At 46.0% G+C, this 22,746-nt stretch overlaps 3 non-coding genes across 3 annotated transcripts; 2 read left to right on the top strand and 1 right to left on the bottom strand.

The window, feature by feature from the left end:
* The first annotated feature begins 9,732 nt into the window (after nucleotides 1–9,732).
* trnas-uga (transfer RNA serine (anticodon UGA)) lies at nucleotides 9,733–9,814 on the top strand. Its single transcript has one exon. It is a non-coding gene; the product is annotated as a tRNA-Ser (tRNA).
* A 2,577-nt stretch (nucleotides 9,815–12,391) lies between these two features.
* Nucleotides 12,392–12,463, bottom strand: trnae-cuc (transfer RNA glutamic acid (anticodon CUC)). Its single transcript has one exon. It is a non-coding gene; the product is annotated as a tRNA-Glu (tRNA).
* A 4,180-nt stretch (nucleotides 12,464–16,643) lies between these two features.
* Nucleotides 16,644–16,725, top strand: trnas-gcu (transfer RNA serine (anticodon GCU)). The gene has a single exon. It is a non-coding gene; the product is annotated as a tRNA-Ser (tRNA).
* The last annotated feature ends 6,021 nt before the right edge of the window (nucleotides 16,726–22,746 follow it).

The raw sequence follows: 22,746 nt of genomic DNA, 5'->3' as shown, positions 1-22,746 counted from the left end.
AGGGATCTGGGTTGGGGAAAATGATTTGGAGTGGGAAGAGAAGTCTGAGTGACGAGGGTGATGGGAAGAGACCCGGAACAGCGATTATCATCAACATCATCATTGTTACTGTTGTTGTTTGCAGTAGTATAAACATGAGATTGTGCTGGAGTGAATGCAATGGAGATTTAATATGCAGTTTGCTCGGATGTTGGTTTTTAGAAATCAGGAAGTGTAACTCATTCCTTCCTTAATGCAGAGAGAACATTAGGATTATCCATAGAAATTTACACAATTGTGAACAAATTGCACGACTTTTCTGGAGCTGTTTTATTTTTTTTGCATAACAAGTTTATCTAATACGAAGGAGAAGTGTAAAGATTACTGCAAATCTCGGCTGCTTGTTTTCTTTTTCGTGTCATTCCCGAGCAGAAGACAAAACTATCAAATGAGTTGCATTCCTGCCGATTTGGTCCTGAATATGCTCAGATCCTCACCCGCTCTGTTATTACCCAAAGGGAAGCGGTGGAGACTAAAGAAGGAATACAGTGAAAAGATAAAAAATAAAAGGTAGTATGAGTTTAATTTTTGTTCCGAGGTGGAGGTCGCAGTTTCCAGATCCGTACTTCAGGGAGCGCGAAGCGCAGAAACAAATATCGCTGTGATGATTGTACACTCTAGTATTAATTGTCTGGTGACAATAAAGCAAAGTATAAAGCATAGATTCTGAAGGGTCTGTTCCCGTGTTGTGTGTCTCTCCCTTTTATTTTCACCGCTGTCGCTTTCACCGGGTGACCGCCTGAAAACCTGGAACCTGGAAGAGCCTATCCCTCTTCAGTTATTTTGTTTGTTTGTTTTTTAACGAGGTCGACTTGCCAACTCGACACTCAACCCAGGCATTTCCGGAGAGCGTGCAAGGTAGCCGGCCGGATTCGAACCGGAACTTCTCGCCCCGAAGTCCAGCGCTGATGCCAGTAGCCACCAGCAGGCATAGATCTGTAGTATCGACACTGAAATCGGGGAGACCGCCTCTGAGAAGAATTTAGATTTTTTGTTTATTAATTAGTTGAATAATTGATGCGAGCGGATATTTCGCAGCGCTGGTGAACTGGTCTGAGTTACCCCATAAGTAAACGTGTTTGTGCAGCAACTTAATATCATGAGCATGTATCCGAGGTGTAGAAATATGTACTCCGATTCGTTGTAATTCTTTGGATCCAGTCCGGCAATAAGGTAATAAAGGAATTCGGCAACGTTCACCGACCACAGGATGATGAAGCTTCCGGAGATGGAGAGAAGTAAGATCACAGACCTCCTCCTGCTTTCCATCTCCGGGTCACTGCGGTTCTCCGCCTTGCTCTGACTTCTCAGCCCCTTACGGACACGACTGGTCACTAAAATGTGTCTGACTGTCAGAGCGTTGAGCAGGAGTATTAACACGAACGGGAGTAATGGCGTTAGGACGGTAGTAAGCCAGTCATACCCCAACCACGCGGGATCCGTATAGGTGCTGGGCTTTGGAATACAGTCCCAAGGTATACTTTCAATGACTTTCGCAGGATGGTATGTAAAGAATCTGAGCACATTATTAAAACAGAACAGAACGCCGGTTGTTGTCAGAACAACAGCCGCAGTTTTCCCGGTGCAATAATTTGTTTTCAGCTTCTTTCAACAGATGGCGACAAACCGATCAAACGTAAAAGTGAAGGTGAACCAGACAGAACAGTCTGTGGCTGAAACTCCCAGGACAGAGATCACACTGTATACGGGGGTGATATCCAGGAAAGTCCCCGGGAAGTAATAATAACTGACTCGCCACAAAAGGACCCGAAAGATAATGGTTATTAGATCCGCCGTTGCCATGGCCACCAGGTAGCGAGTGGTGCAGGTGGAGAGGCCGCACTTTCCCCGGGACAGGATCACAATCGCTACTAAGTTCACTGGGGGGGAAAGCAGAAATAGAGAGTGAATTACGGTCTCGCCGCTCCGTGGGTCTCAGGACAGTGATAAACTGGAAATTGAGCACAATCAAACTTTGCAGAGAACTCACTACTGGAGGTTGACAAGTGTAAAGCGGAAGGACCGATGCCCAAGGCGCGTGAATGCTGGGTGAACGGGTACAGAACGCGGGACTGGAAGAGGAACGCTGTTTGAGAAGGAGACATTGTCATCTGATGGCCAAAGGCGCTATGAAAAAATCAGTATAAATTTCACACCAGAAGGTTCTCGACTAGCGTGTGAGGCCAGGATTCCTCAGCAACTGTCTCAGCGATACTGTTTGCCGAGTTCCCGTCACTTATGTTCCGGCAAACTCCATATAGATCGAAGGTCTGCTCCCTCCGTCTCTGTCCACTTCCAAAGTTCGTTGTTGAAAGCAATTTTATTTCCCGCATTTTCATGTCTTATTCTCGCTTCGTTTGCATTCTGCAATAACTTCTCTTCGTAGCTCTTTCACACTGTGTCAACGGATCTTAACAGAAAGTCTCATTTTTCACTTTTAAAGATTTTGCCTAGCCCGCTGAACTTTGAGATATTTTGAACGTTAGTGATTAAATCATCTAATTTTCAAAAGGAAGTCAATGTAGATACTTCAAAACATTTGTCACTGTTAGGGGTTGCCCCGAATCCCTGCAGCATTTTGCTAAATGCTTCCATGCTTTTTTTTCGAGAGCGGAGTATCGCCGTTACCCGGTCTGACATGTCACGGACACTGCCGGGTTGACTCTTTCTTCTTGCTTCACTTGACGGATAACAGAGCGTGGAAACAATCCCCGGTACACTAAAACACACACACACCCGATATGACTGTTGAAAGCTCCCGATGTTTCGGATTCTCACTCGGAAGTGATGTCTACCGCTCTCCGCTGAATCTCACCGGGGTTTCGCTGCCCGCTTTCCTTTCAAGCTGGCAGCAGTTTCTTAAAACACCTCGCAATACCTTTAAATTCGAATTTAAAACATGTATCACCACTGAGACGGTTAAAACCAAGTAACCGGTAAAAATGCAGGGCGCAGTGAATGACGGGAGTTTACTTCGTCAGCGGCTTTGCATTGATAAGTCAAAACGAGACGTACAAGCAAGCTGGATGAACTGAGCTGCTCGGGCAGCGTCTGTTGAAAGAAGCAGTCAACGTTTCGGGTCGAAACCCTTCGTCAGGACCCGAAACGTTGACTAGTCGTTTCAACGGATGCTGCCCGACCTGCAGAGTTCAACCAGCTTTTTTGTTTTTCTTGATTTGACCACAGCATCTGCAGTGCACTTTGCGTTTGATACATCAAAACTGCCTACTCTGAATCCACAAAATGAGTCCACCTCACCGAACTTCCTCTCCACATCTGTGTCAATAGTCGGTTCATTTTCAGCTGACACTGCGGCTTAATCTGCAAAGGAGCTTCTGAAAAAAGCACAGAGATTTGACACAATGTTTGCACCGATACAGCGACATCACAACGCTGTCGGTAACTGAACAAGACCACAGACCGCGTACATAGGACTGCAAATGATAGTTCGCCGATATTCTTTCCAGGAACACCGATAAAGGCAATGATCAAATAATATCTTTCTCACTTGGTAAAATGCTTCAAGTATGCTGTGTGAGATTCAGCCTGTCTTCCAGCTGCCCGCGATCTCACTGAAGAAACTCTTGAGTTGATGAATCTCCACGGTTATTCATTTATACTCGCTCCTGCACACTGAATATTCAATATTACACAAAGCTGACTGTCTTACAACCGCTGGGGTAAAAATAAACATGATGTCATTCGATTACAATCTCAATTGTAATGAGGCATGGATAGCTTGACAGGAAATTACACAATCTCACAGATGAAGAAATGACGATGCGAGCTGTCAGTGAATGTTGTTGTAAAACACCCCCAGGATCGCCTCTCGGTTTCATGATTGTTATTGTTGATCTTGTCCATTGCTTAGCTCCGTGGCCTTTGTCATCACAGACCAATGCTGTACTGTTAGTCGCCTGTTCCGTTTGACTGGCAATAAAACACATCAAAAAGTATATGTTGTTTGTGTGCTCCTGTAATTGAGTCTTAAACCGATAAAGCGCCCACGCTTACTATAATACATAGGAGGAGAATTAGGCCATTCAGCCCATCGAATCTGCTCTACCATTCGATTCTGGCTGATTCTGGATCCCTCTCAATCCCATACACCTGTTTTTTCTCCATATTATTTAATACCCTGACCAATCAGGGAGCTCTCAACCTGTGCTTCAAAAATGCCCACAGACCTGTCCTCCAACGCAGTGTGTGACAATCACTACACTCTGGCTAATGAAATACATCCTCCTTACTGCTGTTCTAGAAGATCGCCCCCTCAATTCTGAGGCTGTGCCCGCTACTTCTGGAAATCCCCACCGTAGGAAACTCATCTCCACATCCACCGTGTCTGGTCCTGTCTGCATTCGGTAGCTTTCAATGTCTGACGTCAGCCTTGCTCTCGATGCTTGTTTAACAGCCTGCGCACGCAGGTAGGATAAAAAACTGCAGCAAAATGTCCATTGCTATCCTATCTTCTTCTTCTTCTTCTTCTTCTTCTTCTTCTTCTTCTTCTTCTTCTTCTTCTTCTTCTTCTTCTTCTTCTTCTTCTTCTTCTTCTTCTTCTTCTTCTTCTTCTTCTTCTTCTTCTTCTTCTTCTTCTTCTTCTTCTTCTTCTTCTTCTTCTTCTTCTTCTTCTTCTTCTTCTTCTATGAAAGTCAAGTTCTCAGGCTGAGCGGAAGCTCCAGTGAAACGGACCGCACCCAGTCGGACATTTGTGTTGAAAGGGAGGGAAAACGCTGATCAGTTTTGTCCCGAATTTTGAAATGGATTGTGAGAACGTCAGAGGAAGTCATCAGGGGCTCTCCGTCAATATCAAAGGGAACTCGCATTCGTCCTACTGTTCCATAATGTGTCCGTCCTCATACCGTCAGGCCGAAGGTACCACGGGCTAGGAGCAAGGTTTCTTCGGTTAGATAACATCTGAACAGCGAGTTGTTACCCATTAAACATTATTTATGGCAACGTCTGTGGCATTATTCACATATGTTTAACTATATGTTGTACTGGATATGCACTTAATGTCAACTTGTACAGTATACCTCCCGAATATATATTTACTATCTCTTAAAATTATTGTGTTAATATAATTTAATGTGTTGTATGTGATGTAGGTTTTGGGTTTCGCTGCTTAGACCCAGAAAAACGTGCGTCTGGACATTTCCCTGTTTACGGTTTAATAACAGTAAATTTCAAGCTGAACTTGAATGATAACTTTGCAGCGGTTTATGTGAAAGCGCAGCAGATGGTCCTATAAAACAAACCGGCAAGGTCAAGGACGGGATTCGGATGCACTTTCGCAAAACAGAATAGGTGACCAGTACATCGCTTTAACCACCCCACCACCTCGCCGGTTATTCAATGTTCTGCATTCTAACAGGCTGGAGGATCTCAGCAGGCCGGGCAGCATCGACGTGTGAAAATTCGTCCTGAATAACGTTCTTATTCTGTGCCTTTTATCAAACGTCTCCGCTGTTCATGAAACAAGTGCTTCTGTACACCAGCCTGAAATCATGCCAATTATTCACCTGGGCAGGGAATTGCTCAGAAGCATCACCCAATGCAAGAAAAGTATGTTCGGAAATGAGTTTTAAACAGGCGTCCCTTGTTTGGTTCCTTTCCATTGGCAAACGGATTCTGATCTGCTCTACATCAGTTCTGATCTTCACCAACATCTGTTTTACGGATATGACTTACTTCAGAATCAGAATCAGATTGAGTTTAATATCTGGGACAGATATCGAGAAATCTGTTAAATTAGCGGCAGCAGTACAATCAATACGTGATAAATATAGAAATAAAAATCAATCAAATATTGAATTAAATATATGTATATTAAATTGTTAAATTAAAAATAGAGCAAAAGAGATAAAAGTGTGAGTAGATTTCATAGGTTCAATGTCCATGTAGACATTGGATGTCAGAGGGGAAGAATTGGTTCCTGAATCGCTGAGTGTGTGGCTTTAGGCTTCTGTACCTTCTTCCTGATGGTAACAGTGAGAAGAGGAATGTCCTGGGTGATAAAGTCCTTAATGATGGTCGCCGCCTCTCTGAGTCACCGCTACATGAAGATGTCCTGGTTACAACGGAGGCCTGTCCCCAGGGCGGAGCTGACTAATTTCATAAGTTACTACCAGTCTCGCCACTGGCTTGTTGGGGCCGCAGTGAGGATCCTCCATTCCTGTCAGTCAGCGACGTTCAGGGATTCATTCACCGTGTCAGTAGCTTCCTCTCGGTTTGCGCAATTCCCTGCCAAGTCCCGCGTAGCGATTCAGAAATACCGACAGATACACATGTAGACGGACTCTTCATTGTCGTTTCACTGAAGTTTGCTTTGACCAGTTCGGCTTGTTATCTCTGAGCTGAAACCTCGAAATTGTGGGAGCCGGGGAACACTCTTCGTCTGCCCTCAACCATTTGACTTGTTTGGCATGAGTGACCCTAAAAAGAGTCAAAGCATTAACTCCTAACTCCAGCCAGCTTCGCTCTCCACGTTACTGAGCCAGGCAAGCCTTCACACCGCGACTAGGTTGTGTTCTGTTTGGAGTCTATGGATGTGATCAGTAATTATAAGCCAACACTGAGACGAATACCAGGAACAACTGACAACATAACGAGCTGAAAACAATCACGTGGAAGTGACCGTCTCAGCCCATCCTGAGTTTGCAGTGAAATGTGCAAACCATTTATGAAGAGTGTCGTTCCCTGTGACGCCGCTCGTTGCTACTTTCTGTAGGCACCGAACCATTTCAGCAACGACCAAGGACAGATTACTCACAGTCACTCACACCGCGTGGTCCGGAGGAACAGCCATTGCGTTGACTGTACTGCTGATCAATGACTGGGACGTGTGAAGCACCGAGGAGGCGGTGACGTTCCCTGCTACCCATAATGCACTCGGAACTTGAGGGAACACAAAGTTTGCGTTCACTGTCCAGGCAATCCCGTTTCTAATGACACCAATAGGCGTCTCAGCATCAGATGGATATGCTGGTTGGGTGGAGTCGAAGCAACAACCTTCCCATCAATTTTAGTAAGTCCAGGGAATTAATTGTACTCCAGGGAGAATGTGTCAGGTGAACAAACACAAATCCTCACTGAAGGTTCAAAAGGGTAAATATCTTCAGGTTCCTGACATCTCAGCGGATCCATCCTGGTCCCAACATGCTGACGCGGTCACAGTGCAGACGTCATAATTGTTCATTAATGAAACGTAGAGTCCTGTCAAATAATCAGATGGATTTCTGCGGACGTACGTGGACAGCATTGTCAGTCGTTGCTTCATAGTCTGGTGTGGGGCAGGGCTCCAATGCGTAGGATCGAAAGAAGGTGCAGAAAGCTGTCGTGGCATTTTCGCAATATGGTGCCAATAGAATCATTAGTGAGAGGTAACATAGGTTCAGAGGATGGGAGTTATATACAGTCCTCTAGCAGTTGACGTTAAGTACAAATGACAACCGGAGATGTACAAGGCATGGGAAAATGGCAATATTACGGTGGTCATTGTAGGATCTTCATATGTAGGTAGTTTGAGAAAGTCCAGTTGTCGCTGGATACTCGGAGAGGGAATTTGTGTAATGCCTACTGAATGGACATTTAGAGTACGTTTTGGCCGAGCCCATTAGAAAAAGCTAATTGTGGATTGTGTACTGTGTTGTGTTTTGATCAGGTCGATTAAGATACAGGAATGCTTGAGAGGCAGTGATTGTAATATGATTGAATTTGTCCTGCAGTCTGAGAGCGAGAAGATAAAATCAGAGTTACGAGTATTTCATACAGTAAGTGGAAACGTAGTAACACGAGTGAGGAGAAGATAAAAGTTCAAAGGTTAATTTTATTGTCAAAGTCCGTATCTACAATACAACTCGGAGATTTGTCTGCTCCAGACAGCAATGAAATACCGAGAGAACATCGGTTTTCATGAAAGGACAAGCATCAACCCCGGCACGAAAAAAGCAAAGAAACAAATCTCGCAAACCCCAAAATGCCTCCCCACCCCCCCCCCACCCCCAGAAAAATAGCGACAATAGAAGTACCCGAACACGTCACTCGCAGAATTAAAGTCAGGAATAATAACAGCCCTCAATCCCCTCACTCGCATGAAAAACAAAGGCAACAACAGTCGCCGACCACGTCACTCGCAGAAATAAAGTCAGGAATGATAACAGCCCTCAACCCCCTACTCGCATGGAAAAACAAAGGCAACAACAGTCGACGACCACGTCACTCGCAGAAATAAAGTCAGGAATGATAACAGCCCTCAACCCCCTCACTCGCATGGAAAAACAAAGGCAACAACAGTCGCCGACCACGTCACTCGCAGAAATAAGGTCAGGGACCGTAACTGTCCTGCACCCCGTTACTGGCAGAAAATAACAGGGAACTAAATCTGGAGCTGTCCAGGCGGATTGGAAGGGGCTACCCCACATCCTCATCACATTCTACAGGGGTTGCATTGAGAGCATTCTGAGCAGCTGCATCACTGCCTGGTTCGAAAATTGCAGCATCTCAGATTGCAAGACCCTGCAGCGGATAGTGAGGTCAGCTAAGAAGATCATCGGGGTCTCTCTTCCCGCCATCACGGACATATACACCACACACTGCACCGGCAAAGCAAGCAGCATTATGAAGGACCACACTCCCCCTTCATACGAACTCTTCTCCCACCAGCCGTCCGTGAAAAGGCACCGAAGCATCTGGGCTCTCACGACCAGACTATGTAACAGTTTCTTCCCCCAAACTATCAGACTCCTCAATACCCAGAACCTGGACTGACGCCTTACTGCCCTATTGTCTTGCTTATTACTTATTGTAATACCTGCACTGATTTGTGCACGTTATGCAGTCCTGAGTAGGTCTGTAGCCTAGTGTAGATTTGTTTTCTGTGCTGTTTTTTTTACGTAGACTTGTCTAGATTTTGTACTGTGTCATGTAACACCACGGTCCTGAAAAACGTTGTCTCGTTTTTACTATGTACTGTACCAGCAGTTATTGTCGAAATGACAATTAAGAAGTGACTTGATTTGATATTCTAGAATAGATCCTGATGGTTGGAAGACCGCGATTCTTACTCCACTCTGAAGGACGTTAGGGTAAAGAAAGGAAAATATAAGAAATGCAGCCTGACTTCAACGTGTTCAAAAACTCGAAAGATTCGAAGCACATTGAAGATCAAAGACAGTTGAGGAGAAAGGGAGAAGATTTGTCAAATAGATCATCGTGTGGTACGGTGATGCACATTGGAAGAAAGGATAAAACAAGTCTCTACATGGGGAAGGTTTCAGAAATCAGAGATGCAAAGATACCTTGTGCAATATTCCCTAAATGTTTAATTCGAGGCTCAGTCAGCGGTAAAGGAAGGCAAATACAATTTTAACATTCAGTCCAGGAGGAGCAGAATATAAAACAACAATGTAATGTTGACATATGTTCGTCATTATAAACCAAATTCTGATCCTGAACAATATCCCTAATACTGGAAATCTCCTTCATTTATGATACTGACGGCAGTGTTACCCCTCCATACTCCCGTTCTGACCTAACGGTGTTGAAACAAATTCCACAGATGTCCAATTATACTATTTGTATTGGAATAATGATTCACCCTTTCCATTACCAAACAGAAATCAAGTAAAACCTTCACTTCAATGGCAGTGCTACGGTGGGTGCTGAACATTTTCAGCGATGCTGAACATTATTGCTGCGATGGCCGAGTGGTTAAGGCGTTGGACTTGAAATCCAATGGGTATTCCCCACGCAGGTTCGAACCCTGCTCGCAGCGCGCACACCAACAATCCCACTGCCAATAAAATTTAACACTCTTGATGCTGTCTGAGCACATCACGCTCTGTGTTCATTTGAGAACTGCGTAATTTTACACTCTTCAATACAATTCAATACAATACATTTCTACTCATTGTGCAATGTTCATTTCTATTCCGACTCTGATCAATCCCCTGGAAGCAGCTTAAACTCTCTGCAGTTCGGAATTTTACTGTCTTATAAAACTAAAAGAATCAAACTCGGAGAACGGATATTTCAGCGTCAGTGTCAAGAAGAGGACATCGTCCTTTCGCTCTACGATTCGCATGGCGACGTATTTTCATCCTCTGTCAGATTCTAATCTCACTCGATTCCTGTGTTACTGTAGTTGTGGCAGAGACCACCCGAGGGCATTATATTCTGTATTCTGTAGTGAACAGTTTTAACTTCAGTTGTTCGTCAGAGGATGTAAATTCATCACTGGAGCTGAGTCAGTTAAATTGTTCCGAGCTTCTCCAGTGCTACTGTACCCTTCAGCATATATGGGGAGTGAAATTACCGTCACGGCATCAGAGCCAACCTCAGGAACCTGTACAGATGTATCACAATGTTTCCTCTATTTCTAATTCCCAATCGAGTTGCAATGAACTACAATCTGCAGTGGCCTTCCAAAATACCTGATCCACCCATCGGCTCGCCATCTCTGTTTCGGGAACAGTTTCCTTTGACAGTCTCGCCCCAACCGATCGTCCTTTATTTAATTCCAATCTCAACGAAGTACATGACCTCACCCATTCCAGCAATAAACACTTTTGTCCAGTTTGCGCCCTCACTGAACGACCCAATTGCAGCCTAAATATTCTCATTGCAACCCGCTGTCCGGCTACGTCACGTCATCAGCCTGACACAGTAAGGACAGCTCATTAATGAGGGACGATAATAGACCGTCATGACACTGACGATGAAAATTCCTCCAATCTGCATAGGAGCAACGTCGACACAGATGGCACCGGATATCAGGTTTGAACCTGGGTGTCTAAGGGTATGAGACAGAAACGCTCTTTCAGCGGTTCAGGAACAGCTTCCTCCCCTCTGCAATCAGAATCACGAATGGACTTTGAAGTTTTGCATAGGACCTCACTTTATTAATATACAGTATTTCTCTTTTTGCATCTGTTTCATAATCTATTCGATATAGGTAATTGATTTACTTCTTTATTTATTATTATGTTTTATTTCATTTGTTGTTAATATTATTATTTTCTCTCTCTGCTAGATTATATATTTCATTGAATTGCTGCTGCTAAGTTAACACATTTCCCGTCACGTGCCGGAGATAATATACCTGATCCTGATTCTCTGTTCAACGCGGTACTTCCCCGATTCGATTTTCATTAACGATGTGGGATTCGATGTACTGAGTTCTGGTCCCGTAATCTACACACATTTGGAGCAGGTAACACGTTATTCAATAAATCCTGTTCCCTCGGCTGCGGAGATCGGAGAACTTGTGAAGTTGGCATCCCATATTTCTGTCAGTTCAATACTTTGGTATGACACCACTCACCACATGCAGATTTTTCAGTCCGAAAAGAGCAGTAAGTCCTTCTCGGAGTTAAAGAGGCTACAGAAGGTTGGAGAATGGGGAAGGAAGTGGCAAATGAGATGCAGTGCAGGAAGATATATGGTCAGACACTTTGATATCAGAAATGAAGGAGCAGACTTTCTAAGAGGAGAGAAAATGTAAACAAGAAGACTGAGGCGCTAAGAGCCTCGGGACTCCGTGTACAGGACTCCCATTGTGACGTACTCACCTGCACCATCATGTCCCAAAGGTTAATTTGCAGGTTGAGTCTGTGGTGAGGAAGGAAAGTGCGATGCTCGCATTCATTTCAAGAGGGGTAGAATATAAAGCAAAGATGCGATTCAGAGACTTTATAAAGAACTGGTGAGGTCTCGCCTGGAGTATTGTGAGCAGTTTTAGGTCCCTTACCTGAGAAAGTATGGCTGAAGCTGGAGAGGGTTGAAAGGAGATTCAGAGGAATGATGCTGGGATTAAATGGCTGGTGATATGAAGACCGTTTGATGGCGCCGGGCCCGCATTCACTGGAATTCAGTAAATTGCGCGGGACCTCATTGGAAGCTGTCGAATGGTGAAAGGCCTTGACAGGGCGGAAGTCGAGAGGATGTTTCCTATGGTGGGAGAATCTAAGACCAAAGGACGCAGCCTCGAGATAGACTAGCATCCTTTTAGAACAGAGATGAGGAGTGAGTTGTTCAGCCAGCGAGTGGCGAATCTGTCGGATTCGTTGCCACAGGCCCCTGTGGAGTCCGAGTCTCTTTGCATATTTGTCAGAGATCGATAGATTGCTGATTAATCAGGGCATGACATGATACCAGTAGAAAGCAGGAGAATGGGGCTGAGAGGAAATGTCGATGCAAACCCGATGGGCCAAACGGCCTAATTCTGCTCCTATATTTTATGGTCTTATGCTGCAGAATCAGGTTAAGCATAGACAGGAATGGGGTGTCTGTGGCAGTAAGTTAATACACACGATGTTTTAAAATAAGCACATTTCATTCGGCAATATCCTAATTCCCTGACCGGGAATCGAACCCGGGCCTCGGCGGTGAGAGCGCCGAATCCTAACAACTAGATCACCAGGGAAGCTGATGGTGCTCTCCCTACAGCAATAGAGAACTACCAAATCAGCAAAATCGAAAACGAAACTTATTGGTAATAATAATAATGAATAAATGTGATAAATATTGCCGTGAATCTACTGCTCAGCACTTTGCAGATCGCTTGTTCATCCACTGCTTCTGGTTAAAGACCACTCTGGACTGTACGAATCGGTGGGAAGCACTCGTTCTCCAGTGTCTTTATAAAGATTGTGACATTCAGATTCTCTTAGGAGCTCTGGGTCATTTTTATTCCTGTCTCTCGCCGATTCCGGTGACGTTGTTCCCGATACATCTGGTGTCTGGTTCCTCACCCTCCGCCTGGATGGAGGTAGGAGAAAGAAAACCAGACGTTCAGAATGCCCGAAATATGGTCTGTGGGTGGAATGGTAGGCTTTCCTGATCGTGCTGTAACAGTGGTCGAGAGTGCGGGAGCCCCTGGTACTGAGGATGACGTGCTGATGACAAATAAGCCGAGATTTCATTAAACAAGCCTGATAGAAACCCCCGCAATGATTTGAAAGACCTCAGGGTAGGCAGTTCCTTGTTTGCTGGTCGCGGCACTCAGTACATGGTATGCTTGCTTAACATCTGCTCTGGCGGTTTGTGAAGTGCCGTTCGGATCAATGAGGAGAACCTCTCGGTAAGCAGCACCGACAGAACTCAATCATTGGGTGTTGTGATTGGGAGAACAAGGGTGAGGCAAGACCGCTATATACGGAGAGCATGAAGAGTTAGTCATGAAACAACACCCCCGTTCCACCCCCCCCCCCCCCCCAGCACCACAATACCTTCTTATCTTCTCCGAACGGTGGATTGAGAAGCCTTCCGGCAGTTCCACCGAACTGAGCCATGTCTCCATGGAACAGAGAGGACAGCAGCCCCTCATTTCCCTTCGAAACCGCAATGTTGCGCTGACGTAATGCATCTTGTTTTCAAGTCGGTGGCCTTTGGCTAAGAAGATGCCGGGTAGAGGCTGCTTCATAGCCCGTCATTTAGTCTGGCTTGAAGTTTTCCGAACCGACCTCTTTTCCGGCAATGGTAATGGGTGACCTTCGCTGATCGCTGAAAGGTGCCGCATCTGCATTCCCGAGAGTCAAGTCCATCTGGTCCTTCAGCAGCTCGTTAAACTGCCGATTAATTTAGACAGATCAACAGTACGTTTCTTAAAGGGAAATTGGGGGTTTCAGATTGCAGCGACAGTGGTTCAGAAGAAATACGTTTTGACGTTTGCAAGCTGTCTGGTGGGAATAATTCACCCAGTGGAGGGAGTCTAGGACAGACGGCACTGCTTCAGAATACAGGGGCTCACCTTTGGAAGAAAGATGATGATAAAATTGTGGTGAATCAGAGTGGGGAATCATTGCTATGGTCGGCTGTAAAGGCGGAGCAATTCGATTTTTGTAAAACAACAGTTGGTAAGTTTCTGAAAAGTCAGGGCGCCTAAGGTCACGGGCTGATGGCGGAGAAATGGAGGTTGAGGGGAACAGCAAAGGTATCAGGACCATCCCCCAACGTTTCAGCAGAAAGCATCAACGCCCACTAGCCACCAAATACTCAATAGCAACGTCCCCAAAGAAAGCTGTGCTCAATGGTGGAGAGCTTCACCGGACATGTACTCGGCCGAAACCACCACCGGCTGTAGGAACTTACGTTCAATGACATCGATGTTTCCATACTACCTTACCATTCGGCGTCAGTCGATACACACTATATCACTTCTACAGAAATGTGTCAAGGTTTCAAATGTCCTGCCGATCTCCGCAAACTCCTACGAAAACAGAGGCGCCGCCGTCCTTCCTTCGCATTTGCACTTGTGATGGTTCCAGGGCAAACCCTCTGAAATAGGAACACCCGGGGATTTAAAGTTGCTCACCCTCACTGATCCTCCGATGAGGACTGGCTCTTGGACCTCTGGTTTCTTCTCCATTTGCTTTGCTTGCATTGAGTGGGACGTTCAAGGGCGGGGTGGAAGCTGGAGGCGAAGTGGTTGACGTTGTCGAGCTCAGTGTGAATGCAGGAAGCGGCAGCAATACATTGGTCGACGTAGCGCTGGGAGCGCTGGGGTGCGTTACCGGGGAGGGTCTGGTACATTGGTTTGGTAGATTGATTTACTTAGGCAACGTAAAGGGAGACATATCTGGGACCCATGCTGGTGTCCATGGCGACCCATTGAATTTGGAGTAAGTGGAAGAAGGCGGAGGAGAAGTTTCAGTGAGGACTGGATTTCCATGGAGAAAATGAGACGGTCAGGGCCAGGGAATTGAAAGTCAGCGAGTTAATCGAGCGCACGGGAAGGGTTGCGAATGCTGGTGGGAAGAGACTGAATTACGGGGCATAAGATGGACTGGAGCTACGAGAACACAGGATCAGCCGGGTAGGAACAGGCAGAGACAGTGGGCTTACCCGGACAATCAGGTTTGTGATTTGAGTAGGAGGTAGGAGAGAGCAGTTCAGGGCAACGGAACGATGAGTTCCCCACAGTGAATGGAGGTTCTCCAGAGTTGATGATGTTAGTGGTAATGCCGGATACAGTTCTCTGATGGTCCGGAGTCGGGCTTTTTCAAGGTGTAGGCGTGAGGATGTGTCCGAGTGTTACCGCCTGGTCTCAGCAAGTTAGAGGTCAGTCCGCCACTCTACAACAGCAGCACTTTGTCTGCGGGATTGATGGTAAGTTTGGGACCGGTGCTGAGAGATTGGAGGGCAGTGCATTCAGAGGGGGTAAGGTTCGAGGAGAAGTGAGGATTCCTGATGTTGAGGCGGTTGATGTCCAGTCGGCAATTAGTGATGAAAAGATCCAGAGCAGGCAGAGAACCAGCGCGTTGTGTCCAAGAAGAGGAGCAGGGTTGCAAACAGGAGCATGTCCCGTCAGTGCTGGGTGGTGAATTCTTGCCGATGAGGTGTGCTCGGAGACGGAGCTGAATGTGAAATAAACTTCACCTTCCCAGCAGCAGCTCCTCCTGAACGTCTGAGAAGTTCCAGAGAATTGTTTATGAAAGTGTCTGCAGAAATACTGCACAGACTGGACACAAAATATTATATGTTGTGTACAACGAAGACGAGGCATTACTGATCCCCGAGGGTGGAGAACTCCGATTAATCCCCACGCGGAATTGAGCCAACCATGTTGCTGGTAGTGAGAGACAGAATGGAAACGAATCCGCCAGTTTGTCAAAAAGACCGCGGCAGGACTCGAACCTGCAATCTTCTCATGACTTCCACCAGTCAAGCACCGAAGTCAGACGCCTTATCCATTAGGCCATACGGCCGTATTCTGCGAGAAAGACCAAGAGGGAAAATGGGGAAATGCTGAATGCAGCAAGGAGTTTCCACCTGTAAAATGATTTCCTGACCGAGCTAAAAGTACTCGGCTGCAGTGATTTCATCCCAGGTGAGCATTCGACCATTGTTGTGTCAATATCTCTCCAAGCACTCCTGCTTTGGGCTGTTCAATATTCCATTTCTGTCACACAGAAAGGAATTGTCACAGGCACACGTCACTGTCTTTTGCAGCAGTTATATTCTGGGATTGCAATCAGTGACAAAGGTCCACCACATTCAATGCATTAATGACAGAGTAAACTCGACTTCTTATTAGCTACTTCAGCCGTGGGATTGGTATTCCAGAACAGGGCGGCCATGTGTTTGTGTCGGTTCAGCGTTAGGGTGTTCGGATCTGCGGCTGCGCACGGCCGGACGTGACATTCAGCGCGTCTTAATGTGGTAGTCATCGGGTGATTGCATTTGCCCAATACACGGAAAATCGTCATTCTCCAACCAGATGGCAAACTCCTATAACATCTGTTTACTTGAATTCGAGCAATGTGATAGCAGAAGCTATTGAAATTTTGTTCAATTCAACATAAATTTATCTCATTTTACAACTCTAAACATTCACAGTTTCTCCGAGTTACAGATCACGGAATCGATACTTATGCCACAGCAGCTCCATAGCGTCTCAAGTCCATAAGATACCTATTTACATGTTTCCTGTGTTTGACACTTATCTCGCGAAACTGCCCTTATCCACGTACATGAATTTCTGATAAGAATGGCGAGCAAAACAAATCGGCAGAGAATCTGAATAGAAACGTGTAGACCTTAAGCAGAAGATTTAAGTGCTGTGAATAAATTCAGAAGTTCGGAACACAAGAGAGGGAAGAGCAGACGAGGTGGCCGAGAGGTTAAGGCGATGGACTGCTAATCCATTGTGCTCTGCACGCGTGGGTTCGAATCCCACCCTCGTCGCGACATGTTTATCGGGGGGACCACCTCTGAAACTGTCACTTTAAAACATCCTAGCCACCAAATTTAGTCACAGGGACGCCGGACGGTTTGTTATGCGAATCATGAAAAGCAATATTCATCATTAATTTCTCACCAAATTTGGCCGCAATACCACAGGATATAGTTACCAGAAGATATAGGAACATGGTTAGGCTATCCGGCTCACCGATCTCCACCATTGCATCACGGCGGAGGCCTCACCTTGAGTATTGTGAACAGTTTTGGGTCCCTCATCTTATAAAATATGCGCTAGCATTGGAAAGAGTCCAGAGGACGTTCACAAGGATGATTGATGGCTCTGAGACTGTACTCGCTGGAATTCAGATGGATGAGAGGATGGACAAATGAGAAACGGTGGATGTTGTGCACTTCGATTTTCAGAAGGTCTTTGACAAGATTCCGCACACGAATCTGCCGAGTGTATTACATGAAAGGCTGTCGCATACGTCGAGCATCGTCTGGCTGACAACAGGGAAAGTGTGGGAACAAAGCAAAGGGACGGGCTTCCCTTGACTACCGTGACTAGGAGTTTTCCACAAGGGTGTGTTAGGACCGCTTTTTTAACGATGATGAAACTGATGGCCCTGCAGTGAAGACTGCGGACTAAGCGTGGACAGGTGGAGGAGCAGCAAGTGTTGTTTTAAGGAAGGTGGGCGCAGGAGGACAGAGACTGATAAAGAAAATGGACAAACTGGTGGCATGAATCCCTTCGCGCCGGAAGTTACCCGTCGTCCCAACTCCTACTTCAACGGTGTTGTAAAACTCCGATCGGGTGGAAGACCCATCAGATGATGAATGAATGAAGATACCGTGTTCGAATCCACAGACACGAGGTACGGTGGTGTTTCTCCTTGTGGTGTAACTCCGATCGGGTGGAAGACCCATCAGATGATGAATGAATGAAGATACCGTGTTCGAATCCACAGACACGAGGTACGGTGCTGTTTCTCTTGTGGTGAAACTCCGATCGGGTGGAAGACCCACCAGATGATGAATGAATGAAGATACCGTGTTCGAATCCACAGACACGAGGTACTGCGGTGTTTTTCCTTGTGGTGAACAGTAACTACAGACACCTCAAATATCAATTATTATTCTAAAAAGAACCTACATTATCAGCTGACCGTTTTCTGCAATTTCTGTTCTAATTCGGATTTCCAGTATCATATTTCCTATTTCTTTCCAAAAATCGATTATATTGCAAGATAATTTCCAGTTAATTGCAGAGAGTGAGAGAGAGAGAGAGAGAGAGAGAGAGAGAGAGAGAGAGAGAGAGAGAGAGAGAGAGAGAGAGAGAGAGAGAGAGAGAGAGAGAGAGAGAGAGAGAGAGAGAGAGAGAGAGAGAGAGGTGGGGGGGGGAAGATCAGACGCTTTTTTTCGGTGGCTTTGTAAATTCTTTAAAGTGCAGCGTACATTTATAATCCGTGTAAATATATGTTCCGAAATGCTACAATGAGATGTACTTTGCTCAGTAGGGGACCGGATGTGCGGTCGGAGAGAAACAGAGAACAGAGGGAGAAGCAAAGAAGCAAATCGTCACGGAGCCTTGGGATATGAAAGAACAAAGAGGGAGCAGTCAGGAGATGGAGAGATTGTTGAGAAAGAAAACCAAACACACGACTCCGCTGTGTGCTCCGATAATGATTCCTCATGCTGCAACACACCAATCTAAATTTGTATACCGGCGAGGTTGAAGACATTAGCGGGGAAGTTTCCGGAGTAATCGAGTGGATCGGGAGTGAAATCGGAAGCAAAACACCGTGAACACACTAAATAGGAAAATGAGAAACAGCGAGGAGGATGGAGAAAAGGGAGCTGATCCACTCTGACTGGACAATCCCGGAGTAAAACACCGTGAACATCACTAAATGGGAAAATGAGAAACAGTGAGGAGGATGGAGAAAAGGGAGCTGATCCACTCTGACTGGACCAGTCCGGAGTAAAACACCGTGAACATCATTAAATAGGAAAATGAGAAACAGCGAGGAGGATGGGGAAAAGGGAGCTGATCCACTCTGACTGGACCAGCCCGGAGTAAAACACCGTGAACATCACTAAATAGGAAAATGAGAAACAGCGAGGAGGATGGAGAAAAGGGAGCTGATCTATTCTGACTGGAACAGCCGGGTGTAAAACACCTTGAATATAATCAGATAGTAGAATGAGACCGAATGGAGAGAATGAAAATTTAAAAAAGGAAGAACGGGAGGGACACGAGTGACCCGTCACCGACAGTTCCCATGTTCTGCAGAGCGACCATCCGTGTGAACAGCTGAACTGATCCTTACATATTACATATCTGATGACGGGCATATTTCACCTCTACAGGATAGACGGCAAGTAAAATAAATCACCACTAAACGCATGCGCATTTCTGAGAGCTCAGTTGTCAACCGTGATTCCACATACCGGCAGGTGGATAGATTATGGAGGAAACATGGTGTTTGACTTAATTCTACTGCAGAAACCAACTGGTCGCTCTATGGTTTAACGAATGTAGATAAACGTTTCAGCGGGCATTTCACCGCGTTCATCAGACCGCACGGAGTATTGTGATCGGTCTGGGACACCTCATTAAGAAAGGCGGTGCTGGTATTGGGAAGCGTCCAGAGGAGGTTCACGGGAATGATTCCGGGAATACACGGCTGAGCGGATGAGGAGAGTTTCACTGCGTTCATCTGACCGCACGGAGTATTGTGATCGGTCTGGGACCCCTCATTAAGAAAGGCGGTGCTGGTATTGGGAAGGGTCCAGAGGAGGTTCACGGGAATGATTCCGGGAATGCAGGGCTGAGCGGATGAGGAGAGTTTCACTGCGTTCATCAGACCACACGGAGTATTGTGATCGGTCTGGGACACATCAGTAAAAAAGGTAGTGCTGGTATTGGGAAGCGTCCAGGGAGGTTCACGGGAATGACTCCGGGAATGCACGGCTGAGCGTAGGAGGAGAGTTTGAAGGTTCCGAACCTGTACTCGCCTGAGTTCAGAACATGGAGGGTGGATTTATGGAAATCTATCGAATACCCAAAGGACTCGATGGAGTAACTGTGGAAACAGGACCAGGGGACGCAGCGTCAGTACAGAAAGTCGACCATTTAGAGCAGAGATGAGAAGGAATTCTCTCAGCCAGATGGTATTGAACCTGTGTAATTCGTTGCCATCGACGGCTGTAGACGCCAAAACACTGAGCATACTAAAGCGTGGATTGGTTGGTTCCTGGTTAGTCTAGATGCCACGTCACGGGGAGAAGGCGGGAGAATGGGGTTGAGTAGTTACAAATGAGCCATGATAGAATGGGAGAGAAGACTCGGTCGGCCGAGTGGACTACTCCTGCTCCTGTATTTAGTTGCCTAATCACACTGGGAAAGATGGGGGATCGAGCTGGAATATGAAGATGGAGGTGATAAAAGATAGAAGGCGATACATAAAGCTAATAAGTTGGGATAGGGGCGGGATGAAAGAAAAAAATCGTGTCCCCATTATTCTCCTCAGCAGCGCTGCGGTGTCTATAAAAACAGAGAGTTCTGTTTATTCAACTGAAGTGTCTTTCTGAAGGTCTATAAAAACACAGAGTTCTGTTTATTGAACTGAAGTGTCTTTTTTGAACGTCCAAATTACGGCTTTGATGGATCTAACATGTTGGCATACCATTCAGTTTGTGTTTGGGTCTGCTGACCTCTTCAGCCCTGACCGTGTCTCTCCAGGACGTCACAGACACGCGGTCAGTATGCCGACTGGAGAGTTTGTGACGATCCCATCGGAACTGATTCACGACAGTCTCCGTCTGCCGATCTGCCTCGATTTGATTCCCTGCTGCTTACAGACTCACATTCACAAATCTTTCAAACGCACCTTCTCAGTTGTTTGGCAGCGACTATCTGCTTATGTGTAACAGTTGGGGGAAAATAGTTTACTTCTCTTCCACCCCCTCCAGTAACAGCCAGAAATGAAAAAAAGATCTTGAGATAGGATATGGTAACATATACGGACTTTGATGATAGACTCACTTTGAACCGGTGATTTCTAACGTATCCTGAGATTGGAATAACATAGGGATTCGTGTTTCAATTGGAGATCGTTTAATAACTTGTCTTAATTTGATTTTTCGCAAACGCACAACTGAGTAGTTCATCCCGTGGTTGTACACTTCGGCTCTTGATGGACAATTCACAATTTAATATGCAGAATAGGGGTTGGGTATTTAGAAGTAAATGTAATATTGTGCTCGGATATTCAGGCACAGTCCGTGGTCGATGTTTATGGGGTATTATTATTATTGACGAGTTTAAATATGGAAGTCACTGCTGTGCCCGAGTTGAGACAGGAAATGTAACGGCAGTGTTAGTTTTTTGAGGGAAGTTCTGAATGACCAATGAGATGATCTGTGCGGATATTCATGGACCTGATACAAACATTTCTAATACGATTGCCGATATTGAGGGAGAAGCCTTGTCCGTGTGTTCAGTGACCGGTCTGAATACACAGTGACTATACCAGAGAGTCAGTGATGCGCCACCAGCAGTCGTGACCGTTCTGTTTACTACATGTTGAAGTGATAGGTCAGATCACTCGCTTTTCTCCTCTGATTCAGGGAATAAAGCGATAACCTGTTCAAGCTATCCTTATAGCTCTGTCCTCAACACCCCGCAACAGTCTCGTAAAATCTCTATGAACTCATTCAATCTTATTGATATCGTTCCTTCAGAAAGGTGACCAGATCTGCATACAATACTCCAAATTCGGCCTCACAAACGTCATGAAACTTCAACGTAACATTTCATCACCGATACCCAATACCTTAACTTATGAAGGTCAATGTACCAAATACCCTCTTTACTGCCCTGTCGAACTTTGATGCCACTTTCGAGAGATTATGGATCTCCATTCCCAGATCCCCCTGTTCCACCGCACTCATCGCTGCCCCAACATTCAACGTGTGAATCCTCCTAACGCAACAGCTCGCAGTTCCCTGAATGAAATTACATCTACCACTTCTCAGCCCATTTTACCGGCTGGTCCAATGACTCTGAATGACTTTGATAGATTTGGGGGAGTCAGGTAAGTTTGGAACACACGCCAATGGCATTAGGTCTGCGCTATGTCTGAAGGAACGCGCAGTTCCAGAGTTTTCAGTCTCTCGATCCCTATAGATAAAACACCAAAGTATGTGCGCTGTATTTCCCCCGCGTTTCTTTCACATTGGAATCCGACGACGTGTCTGTCCCCGCCTTTCCCCTCGACCAAACTGAGGCTTTATAAAAAACTACAGCAATAGCACCCCACATTGCGGACTAACATTCGCATTTCCACCAAGCTAACACCGACTTTTCAAGCTCCCGTTAACAATGAGATTGCAAGATGTTTCCGGAATCCTTGGTCTCGGTCACCGATACCCGGGACACGATCTCCAGTCTCGAACTGCGAACTGGGGGAACTGGACCGCTGAACAGGAGAGGTTTCGGGAACACAGAATCTCACGCTGGAGCGGGGCAGTGCATCCGCACCAGGTGGACGGTGGGACTTGCAAGACAGAACTGTGGGTCACCAGGGCGGCGCTATCTACACTGACAAACGTAGGTCGTTCCACTCGGGAAGAGAGGGGAATATACACTGGTGAATGCAGAAAAAAAAGATTCAAAGGGTCGTCAGTTGAGCTGGAGTGAGGAATCATGCGCGATAGTAAAGCGAGTGACGAATGAGACGAACACGTATTTACACGGGTCCCCTTTGGTGCAGAGTTTGCCTGCAATGAGTGGTGAATTAGTAGAGCCAGGCAGGGAAACATCATTACTTCATGACATCCATCCAGCAATGAGAGCCAGGGGATATTTTATCGCGTCCTTCAGTTGCTCCCTGAACTTGGTCTGGGTGACGGCGTAAAGAGCCGTGTTTGTGCAGCAGCTCAGAAGCTGCAGCATCGAGCCCAGTTCTCGCAGAGAATCAGGAGGAAGCGTCACCGCAGAGGAAGCAGCCAGTCGGTTCC

The sequence above is a fragment of the Hypanus sabinus genome, unplaced genomic scaffold (genome assembly GCF_030144855.1).
Source record: "Hypanus sabinus isolate sHypSab1 unplaced genomic scaffold, sHypSab1.hap1 scaffold_548, whole genome shotgun sequence".
In the NCBI taxonomy this organism is placed as follows: domain Eukaryota; kingdom Metazoa; phylum Chordata; class Chondrichthyes; order Myliobatiformes; family Dasyatidae; genus Hypanus; species Hypanus sabinus.
The sequence above is the reverse complement of the archived record's forward strand: the minus strand, read 5'-3'. Positions and strand labels throughout refer to the sequence as shown.